The sequence below is a fragment of the Bos indicus x Bos taurus genome, chromosome 23 (genome assembly GCF_003369695.1).
Source record: "Bos indicus x Bos taurus breed Angus x Brahman F1 hybrid chromosome 23, Bos_hybrid_MaternalHap_v2.0, whole genome shotgun sequence".
In the NCBI taxonomy this organism is placed as follows: domain Eukaryota; kingdom Metazoa; phylum Chordata; class Mammalia; order Artiodactyla; family Bovidae; genus Bos; species Bos indicus x Bos taurus.
Genome location: NC_040098.1, coordinates 51506221 through 51515048, shown reverse-complemented (window position 1 = coordinate 51515048; position 8828 = coordinate 51506221). Strand labels below are relative to the sequence as shown.

General features: G+C 55.5%; 1 long non-coding RNA gene across 1 annotated transcript; it reads left to right on the top strand.

The window, feature by feature from the left end:
* The first annotated feature begins 315 nt into the window (after nucleotides 1-315).
* On the top strand, nucleotides 316-7767 carry LOC113881330. Its single transcript, XR_003508001.1, has 2 exons — nucleotides 316-898; nucleotides 7157-7767. It is a non-coding gene; the product is annotated as an uncharacterized LOC113881330 (long non-coding RNA).
* Nucleotides 7768-8828: the final 1061 nt, after the last annotated feature.

Below are 8828 nucleotides of genomic sequence, written 5' to 3'. Positions count from 1 at the left end.
CTCTACAAAGGGAGGTGAGGGCCTGCCCGGTCATGACCCGAATGCAGGGAACTTCAGGGACTCTGAGGGTATTTCTGAGCAGCTGACTTTAAACGCATGCAGGGAACATTTCTTTGTCGTGTGTGTGTGTGTTCCTGCTACACTGGGGCTGCCAGAGAACGGAACACAGGAGAGGGGGCCGAGCACGAGGCAGTCCTCACCAGCAGCTTCGTTGTAGTACACGTTGATTCTCTCCAGCTGCAAGTCACTGTCTCCATGGTAACTGCCAGTGGGGTCGATGCCATGCTCATCGCTGATGACTTCCCAAAACTGGAGACAGAGAAAGAAGCACGTGATGGTCTGACATCCTAGGTGTCAGCACGATGGCCCTTCCCTCCTCTCCTGTCCTTGGAACAGTGGCAGTGTGGGCAGACAGGCAGGGAGCCGCAGACAGGCCCGCAGCTGCCACCCTGCTCCTCCAGCAGCGTCTGCGGAGCCATGTCAGGGAGACAGGCTGGGAAGCTGGGAGGGGCCCTGGAGGAAGAGGAGAGGGGCACAGCTGCGGTTGCTCGGGAGGCTGGGCCCCCAGGCAGGGCTGGGCGTCAGCATCTCAGCGGATGGACGGTCACCTCTGGGGGCAGCGGCCAGAGCTGGGACCACTCCAGGGAGCAAGGCAGGGAGAGCAAGCCAGTGTAAAATCAGCTGGCTGCGGCAGGAAAGTGTTCTCTGACGTTAGCAGCCCGGCAGCCTGAACCATCAAGGGTACAGTCTTCACCTGAGCACTTGTTTCAGCCTGCGGCCCGTGCAGGGAGCCGGCCGATGTTTGGTAAGACATGGGCAGCTGTGAAGACCTGGCCGTCACTCCTGCTGTTTCATACGGATCCAGTCTGTGGTCAGACGCTCCGAGGGACGAATTACGGTCAGTGTGAGGTTGACATGGGTTGATTGGTTTTCAGGGCTGGGTGGACTTCCAGTTTCTTGTTGGCCCTGTTGTCATCTGCTGAGCAAGTTCCTAAACCGATGCTGTTAGAGGGTCTTAGAGACTGGGGCTTTCACCAGAGGGGTGCTCAGGAATGTTATTTTAACAAATATTCTAGGTAAATTAGGGAGGAAAACACAGGAAGGGAGCTGTTGAGAAGACTCTGAGATATCGGGCCTGAGGCCTATTTCAAGGGCAGAGTCAGAAGGGCAGTGGCGATGCGATGATCTCTCAGTTTGCAGGAAGTGCTTCCGCGGTGGTGCAGACATGTATGAGAACGCCCACACGCTCGTTACTCCTGACCTCTGCTCCAGGGCCCCTGTGGTCAGCCGGGACCACGCCCAGTGCCGGCCAGCTGTGGAGGGCCGTTTGCTGAGTCCCTGGAGTCTCTGGTGATGACGTGAATGTCTGGTGAGATTGTCCTCTGTGCTGGTCGCGTCCTGAAGCAGAGTGTGTGGAAGGTGTGGGCTTCTGGCCCTCGGCTGAGTGGCTCCAGACACAGGTGTTCACCTGAGAGCCCCCAGAGCCCTTAGTCTCTCCCTTAAAATCATTTTATTTGGTGCTGCACCAGGTCTTAGCTGCAGCATGGGAACTCTTGGTCGTGGCCTGTGGGATTTGCTTCCCTGACTAGGGACCGAACCTGGGCCCCCTGCACTGGGAGCCTGCAGTCTTAGCCGCTGGACCACCAGACAAGTCCGCAGATCCCTTAGTCTCTTGTTCCAAAGCTTCTTAAGAACCTGGCAAAGAAGGAAGGTCGAAGCCTGTTCCTGCGGCCTGATTCTGCACGTCGGCTCGTAGCTGTAGTGTGCTTGAGTTCCATAAAGACGGCCACAGAGAGCTTTCCGGTCGTCTAGTGCCTGGGAACCGAAATCAGAGGTTAACAGTGTCCTGATGATAAAAGAAGGCCGTTTGGTTAAAGATTAGATAAGGGCCAGTAAATAAGACCGGGAGTGACAAGTCTGTTCCACGTGCAGGCCTGGTCTTCCCTGTGTTGGCCACACCCTGCCGAGGGGAACCCTTGTAGAACCAAGAGGTCGTATGGCCCAAACCTGGCCCCACGTCCCAGATCCTAGGCTGTCTGAGTTTCCTGCCCCAGCTGCTCCAGGCCCGCTTCCAGCCTCCCCCCCAGGGTCTCCCTGAGGGCAAGTGATTGAACTTAGTGCGAAAGGAGACCTGCAGCATGTGGTGAGGGTATGACGGGGTCGGGTGTGTGGGCAGGGCCATCCTCAAATGTGCCCAAGAGGCGCTCTGAGCGCAGGACTCTCAGGTGAGCGCCCGGGCCGGCCGTTCTCTGTGCCCGTCGTCACGCGTGGATGCATGTCCCGACCCCATGGGACGACCACAGAGACGGCGCCAGGTCCTTCTCCAGCTCGGCCCTTGGCCCTCTCCCCTTGGCTGATTTCAGTCTGCATCCTTTCCCTGTAAACAAACAGAACTGTGAGTGCAACAGCATTCAGCCAGTCCTGCAAGTCCTCCCAGTGAACCGTCCAGCCTAAGAACCGTCTTAGGGACCTCTGCCCTTGCAGTTGGTATCAGAAGTAAGACTAGTCCTGGAGACCATTGCCTCTGACCTCACGGTTGGCCCAGAGGCTTCACGGTTGGTGCCAGCAGTGGCATTTGCTCGAGTGCCCCGACTCACAGAAATGTAAGAGGAGGTGACCGGGTGCGGGTGATGAACCTGTGGTTCCTAGGGGGCCACAGGTCAGCTAGGGCGTGGAACTGGAGCCATGCTGCTGTTAGCTATTGGAGGTCAAAGTCACCAAGAATTTTGAAATGATGGCCCCAGCTCCCGAGGAGCCCGCTCCCTGGATGCCTAAGAAAATGCAGAGTAACAGGCGACTGTCTGTCCCTGGGCGGTCCCTGGGTGGTGGCTGTCTGTAATGAGTGAAGTGAAGGCAGCATGTTAGGATGGAGCTTGAACTGAGCCAAGCTTGCGTTCAGGCTGCCCTGAGCTGGCACAGGGATGCCACCGAGGGGGATAGTCAAGGCAAAGGCGCAGATAGCCAAGATCCATGAGGCTCCGGGGTAAGTCCAGTGGGGTTCAAATCTGGGAGCAGTTGTTAGTGGATAAATAAAGCAGACACCAATGGGATCAGAATGAAGGTCTTCCTGTGGCGCTCTCTGAAGTCGGGGGTCCTACGGGAGCCCCTGCCGGTCCCCCCACCTTGAGGGCCTTCAGTCTTCTGGAGGTGGACCAGTTCTGGAACATTTGAGGAGCCCCTGGGCCCTGCAGCTGCCTGGGTTTTGCTGCAGAAACTGCTCTATTGACCAGGAGAGCGGCCCGGTTTGCGGCTGGCATACTGCCTGGAGAGCAGCCACCCTTATTGAAGGAGGTAGAAAGCAGTCAGCTCAGTGGACTGGAATGCAAGCTATTTGCTTCTGTGTTTGGGCTTTCAATGACTCATAGGTTGTGGGCAATGGCCTGGCCCTGAGGTCAGGCAGACGGGCAGTGAAGACTGGGCTGTTAAAGGGGTGCCTGTATGGGGCACAGCCTTGTGGAAGCCGGTCTTGGGATCTGAGAGGTGCATTGACACGGGGCCCTTCTCTGCCACAAGAAGAACTCATTTTGGGATTGGGAGGGGCTGGAGTTGGCAAGTGGCCCTCCTTGGGGTGGCCTCCAGGGTCCATGGACTCAGTGGACGTGTGGGCACCACAGCCGCGCAGAGAAGGGCTGGCTCAAGACCTGTTTGTCTTGAGGACGGTGGTACAGTCTGCTCACAGAAGGACCGAGGGAGCAGGTGGCCGGGGTGGTAGCTGCAGGGAGAGCCGGTGTCAGGTGCCGCCAGTCTGACTTGGAGCACCAGCCGTCTCTAGCGGGGTTTGTGGCTGGGGCTCTGGGTCACGAGGCGCCAGGAGTGATCTCCCAGGAACCGGAGGCCCAAGGCCTGGGCGTCCAGAAGGAGCTGGCACTAGAGGCTGTGTGTGGGCGGCGGGTGGCCAGGCCACAGGAAGAACTTGGAGCGTCGTCTCCACTGGCAGCGCTGCGTGCATGCCGTCACACGTCGATGCGGGGGTCAGCGTGACTGTGTCCCCACGGGGAGAGGACGACTCAGTCCTCTATTGGGGCCTCCTGGACGCCTCCCTGAGCTGCTCCTCCCTTGCCTGATTTTAACCCACGCCCTTTCCCTGCAATAGACCATAAGCAGAGTATAACAGCTTGTAGTGAGTTCTCTGAGTCCTTCTGGTGAATTACTGAGACTGAGGGTGGATCAGGGACCCCCTCAAGCTTGTGCCGAATTAAGGCAGTCTTCTGTGTGGATCCAGAACCCCCAAACCTTGTAGTCCGCCCTCTTGAATTCAGGGGTAGGTCGGTAGGTAGGTCGCTCAGTTGTATCTGACTCTTTGCAATGCCATGGACTGTAGCCTACCAGGCTCCTCTGTCCACGGGATTTTCCAGGCAAGAATACTGAAATGGGTCGCCATTTCCTTCGCTAGGGGATCTTCCCGACCCAGGGATTAAACCTGTGTCTCTTGTCAAGAGGCGTCTCCTGCACTGCAGGTGGATTCTTTATCGCTGAGCCATGGGGGAAGCCTTATTCAGGGAACATGTTGAGCATTTACTCTGAAGCTGAAACCACCAGGCTTCTCCTCAGTTCTCGGAGTGGGGAGCAGGATGTGGGTGAGGATATTGTGGGGAATATGGTCATCTTGGGAAGAAAGCCCTAATAGAGTGATTATTTTGCCATCTTGTGCTATGTAAACCCCCAAAATTTGATTAAAACAAAGCATTTATTATTAAGCACAGATGCGAGGGCTGGGTGAGTGCATTTTGTCTAGGACCAGCCTCCCTGGGGCTCCATGTCCCGGGCAGCTTTCCCAGGGCCAGTGAAGGATTCACCATCCGTCTGGCCGCTGGCTTGAAGTCATCCATCAGGTTAGTCACACTCCTGCATGTGGCGGCCCAAGGTCCCCCGCGGTGGAGAGGGCAGGCCCCAGTGCACAGGCCCCTCTTCACGTTCATCACCTAAGCTGCTGCTCTATCAGACCTGCACCCAGTTATTCAGTGATGCCTGCTGAGTGGGCGTAGCAGGAGGATAAAATCCGCACTGAGCCCCCCATGTCCTCCAGCCAGCCAAGGCGCTTACACACACGCATGCACACACATGTGCGGTAGATCAGATCTCCCCTTCGGACACAAGGGAACCACTGCAGAGGGGGCAGGAAGACGGCCGAGAATCACACAGCACCAGCAAAAGAAATCAGCTGCTGCATCTCATGCCGCCTGCCTGCACGTTTCCTGGAGCTCCACATCCATGCTGTTTCCTAGGAAACCATCACACGGCCCACAGGGCTGTCTGCCTTAAAGAGGGGGGTGGTCCGTCCAGGGTCCACTCTTTCCCTCTTTTCCTGCATCAGCGACGCTGCGGCCCTTTGTCAGCGCGTTAATGTAGCGAAAACAGAATGCCCAGAGCTTGCCGCTGGGATTACATTTCCAGCGAGATGTTTGTGCTCACTGAAGGACCAGGTTCACTGAGCCTCTCGCCGGTCAGAGCAGTGAGTCCGTTTCTGTTTGTTCTCCCTTTCCCGCAGGCTCTGTCTTCACGGCAGGCTCCCTTCAAGGTGCTGCAGCCTGAGAACCCCTAATCCAGGAGCCTGTGCCCTTGACCCCAGGCCCTCTTCCCCACGGGCAGAGGCTCTGCAAAGCCCGTCCTACCCTGACCTTCTCGTGACTGCGACAGGGTCTGGGGCCAGCGAGCGCCTGTGCCATGGGGCCCGGCCAACCTGGGGCTCTGTCTTCGTCATCATCTGCCCCATGGTGGTCCCTGCGGGCGGCTGCGGGGACCTCAGGAGTCTGAGCCCTGCCCTGACCCCGAGGCAGGCTTGGGGAGGAGGGCTTGGGCGAGGGGCAGGAGCCAGAGCAGACCCTCCTCCCCACCTGCAGTGGTTTGATCTCGCTGCCTCCAGAGCATCTCCTGCGCTTTTCTGAGAAGCTGAAGTGCATTTGCTGTTACGAGCAGCTCTCTTCTGACATAAATATTAATGAAGGCAAGTTCCCGCACGTTGCTGCTGGGAGCCATTTTTCGTGGCAGCATCTTGTGCAGGAATGAGTCGGAATGCCTGGGTCCAGTCCCATGATGCTCGATTGACATCTTCTCCAGCCGTTGGAAACACCCACAGCTGCAGCTGGGCCCCGGGCGGGATGGGCAGGCGTCAGCCTGGCCCTGGGTGGTCCGCAGGCTCAGGGCCGTGGCCTCTGTGAGAAGGTGCCCGCATCAGGGGTCTGAGCTGCTGGGAGAAGGTGCCTGGCGCTTCTCTTGACGGTGTCCTCCCCAAGTCAGGCTTTTCATCCTGGACAGCAAGGGGCGGAGCAGGGGCAGGGCTCGGTGCCCGACAGCCAAACTGGCACCAGGTCCAGCTGGCGCACAACCCCTGGGTGATGCAGCGGGATGCTAGGGGGTCCTGTGCATTAACGACATGCTTCCTGGGTGTGGGAGCAGCTTTGCGGCCCGGGGAGAGGCTGTCTTTGTCCTCAGAAGCTGTGCTCTGACTCAGCGTTGTGACGTCCGTGGTCTACATTCAAATAATTCACCCAAAGCGCGCGCGCGCACACACACACGCGCGCGCACACACACACACACACACACACACACACAAGCCAAGGCTACACAGTGGGCAAAATGTTAATGGCTGTTGAAATTTGAGGACGACATGTTGGCTGCTATTCTTTCAACTTGTAGGTTTATAAATAAGTTACTTTAAGGACCAATGATTAGTTCTGGGGCTTCCCTGGTGGCTCAGTGATATAGAATCCGCTTGCAATTCGGGAGATGCCTTTTGCACAGGAGGCGTGGGTTCACTCCCTGGGTCGGGAAGATCCCCTGGAGAACAGAATGGCCACCCAGTCCAGTATTCTTGCCTGCAAAATCCCATGGACAGAGGAGCCTGGCGGGCTGCAATCCGTGGGGGAGCAATAGCGTTGGGCACGACAAGCAGCTAAAAAACAGTGAGACATGAAACAGATTCCTCGTAACGGGCCTAGAGTGACACCCTAGGAAGAGGGGTGGTTTCTTACTGTTTTGGTGACTTCCTCCTTATTAAGGAGGAAGAGTCCAGACAGGATGCACTCTGGTGAGAACTCTGCCTTCAAACCCAGCCGTGAGAAATGCAGCTCACAGAGCGGGCTGGGGAGTTCTATTTTTATCGTGGGCTTTCTTGTCCTTGCATTTTCAATGCTTAATTGTTTTCTTCTTTCAAAAGAGCGTTTGTATCCGCTGGCCGTCCTGCAGCAGGCAGAGTGGGGCGTGGTGTCTGGAGACAGCCCGAAAGTGGAGGGCGAGTCTCCCAGTCTTCCTGGAGTTCTGCTTGTATCGCCTCGAGGAAACAACTCCATCAACCGAACACACGCGGAACTGCCGCACAGCTGGCCACGTAACTCATGGAGCATTTTAAAAAGCAAGTATCCTCTGTTTTGATGCTCATGCAGAGATGAGTGCCTGGCTCAGAAGGGTAAATGCACGTGCATCTGCCTCTCCTCCTGGACTGTGAGGTTCGTAAGGGCAGCACCGTGTCTGTCTTATTAATATGTGAACCCCACTGCCCAGCACTGTAAATATTCACCGATAAATACACGAATCAAGAAGTGAAAACAGGAGAAAGAGATGTGATGATATCTGAATCTACAACAGCCAAGGATCATGCAAATCCGCAATGCCTTTGTTTACATGATTTATCATGTTTGTAGCAGACGGATGCCGTGCTCCAGGGCAGGAGCTTAGGGAATGACCCAGCACCATCGTATCTAAGTCTGTGTTATTGAGGAAGGATCAGACTCTCATTAAAAGAAAAAAGAGGAAGATGCTTTTGCTTTAGCATGGTGAGATTTGAGGCAGCCTTCTTTATCCCGTGTTCCATCTGGTTTTTAATATAAGTGACTTATAAACGCTGATGACCCCCGCAGGCGTGCAAACTGAAGCTGTTTAACAGAAAAGAGATAGAACATGGAGAACTACGAGCCTCGGCCTGTGTGGCATCTAGATCCTAAGATGTGCCGGTTGAGCACAGTCAGCCTGACGCCTAGGCCTTGGCTCCAGCAGCCGCTGATGGGATGAGGAGGGTGTGCACGTGAGAGCAGAATGCAGTGTCCATGTGAGCAGCACACACTCGTGGAAAGGCAGGAGGGTGTGCGTGTGAGAGCAGAGTGCAGTGTCCATGTGAGCAGCACACACTCGTGGAAAGGCAGGAGGGTGTGCGCGTGAGAGCAGAGTGCAGTGTCCATGTGAGCAGCACACACTCGTGGAAAGGCAGGAGGGTGTGCGCGTGAGAGCAGAATGCAGTGTCCGTGTGAGCAGCACACACTCATGGAAAGGCAGGAGGGTGTGTGCATGAGAGCAGAGTGCAGTGTCCGTGTGAGCAGCACACACTCTGGAAAGGCAGGAGGGTGTGTGCGTGAGAGCAGAGTGCAGTGTCCGTGTGAGCAGCACACACTCATGGAAAGGCAGGAGGGCCACTTGAACGAGAGGAGTTCCTTCCTCAGGTGGATCTGTTTAGTGCTGGACAAACTGAATCTCAGTTTCAGGGTAAAAACAGCGGCACCCGTGTCTGTGCCGAGGGCTCCTCCTCAGACCCTGCAGTGCTCTATTTTGTGAACGTTAATTGCACATCATTGAAAAGCACTGTGGTGGAGTCGAAAATAATGCTCCCAATAACATACAAATGATACTTATCCTCAGTGATAATTAGGAAATAGAAGTAAAATGATCACGATACATCCTTTTTCTTCAGGGTGGCAAAATTTTTGAATTTGTCCATTGTTAGAGAAGATGAATTTTTAGCACATAAATTTAAAATGTACATTTATTAAAAATTTTTAAATGTCCTAAGTTGTCTAAAAATCAACCTTAAATTCTATGTCAAGCGCCCCCTATTCTGT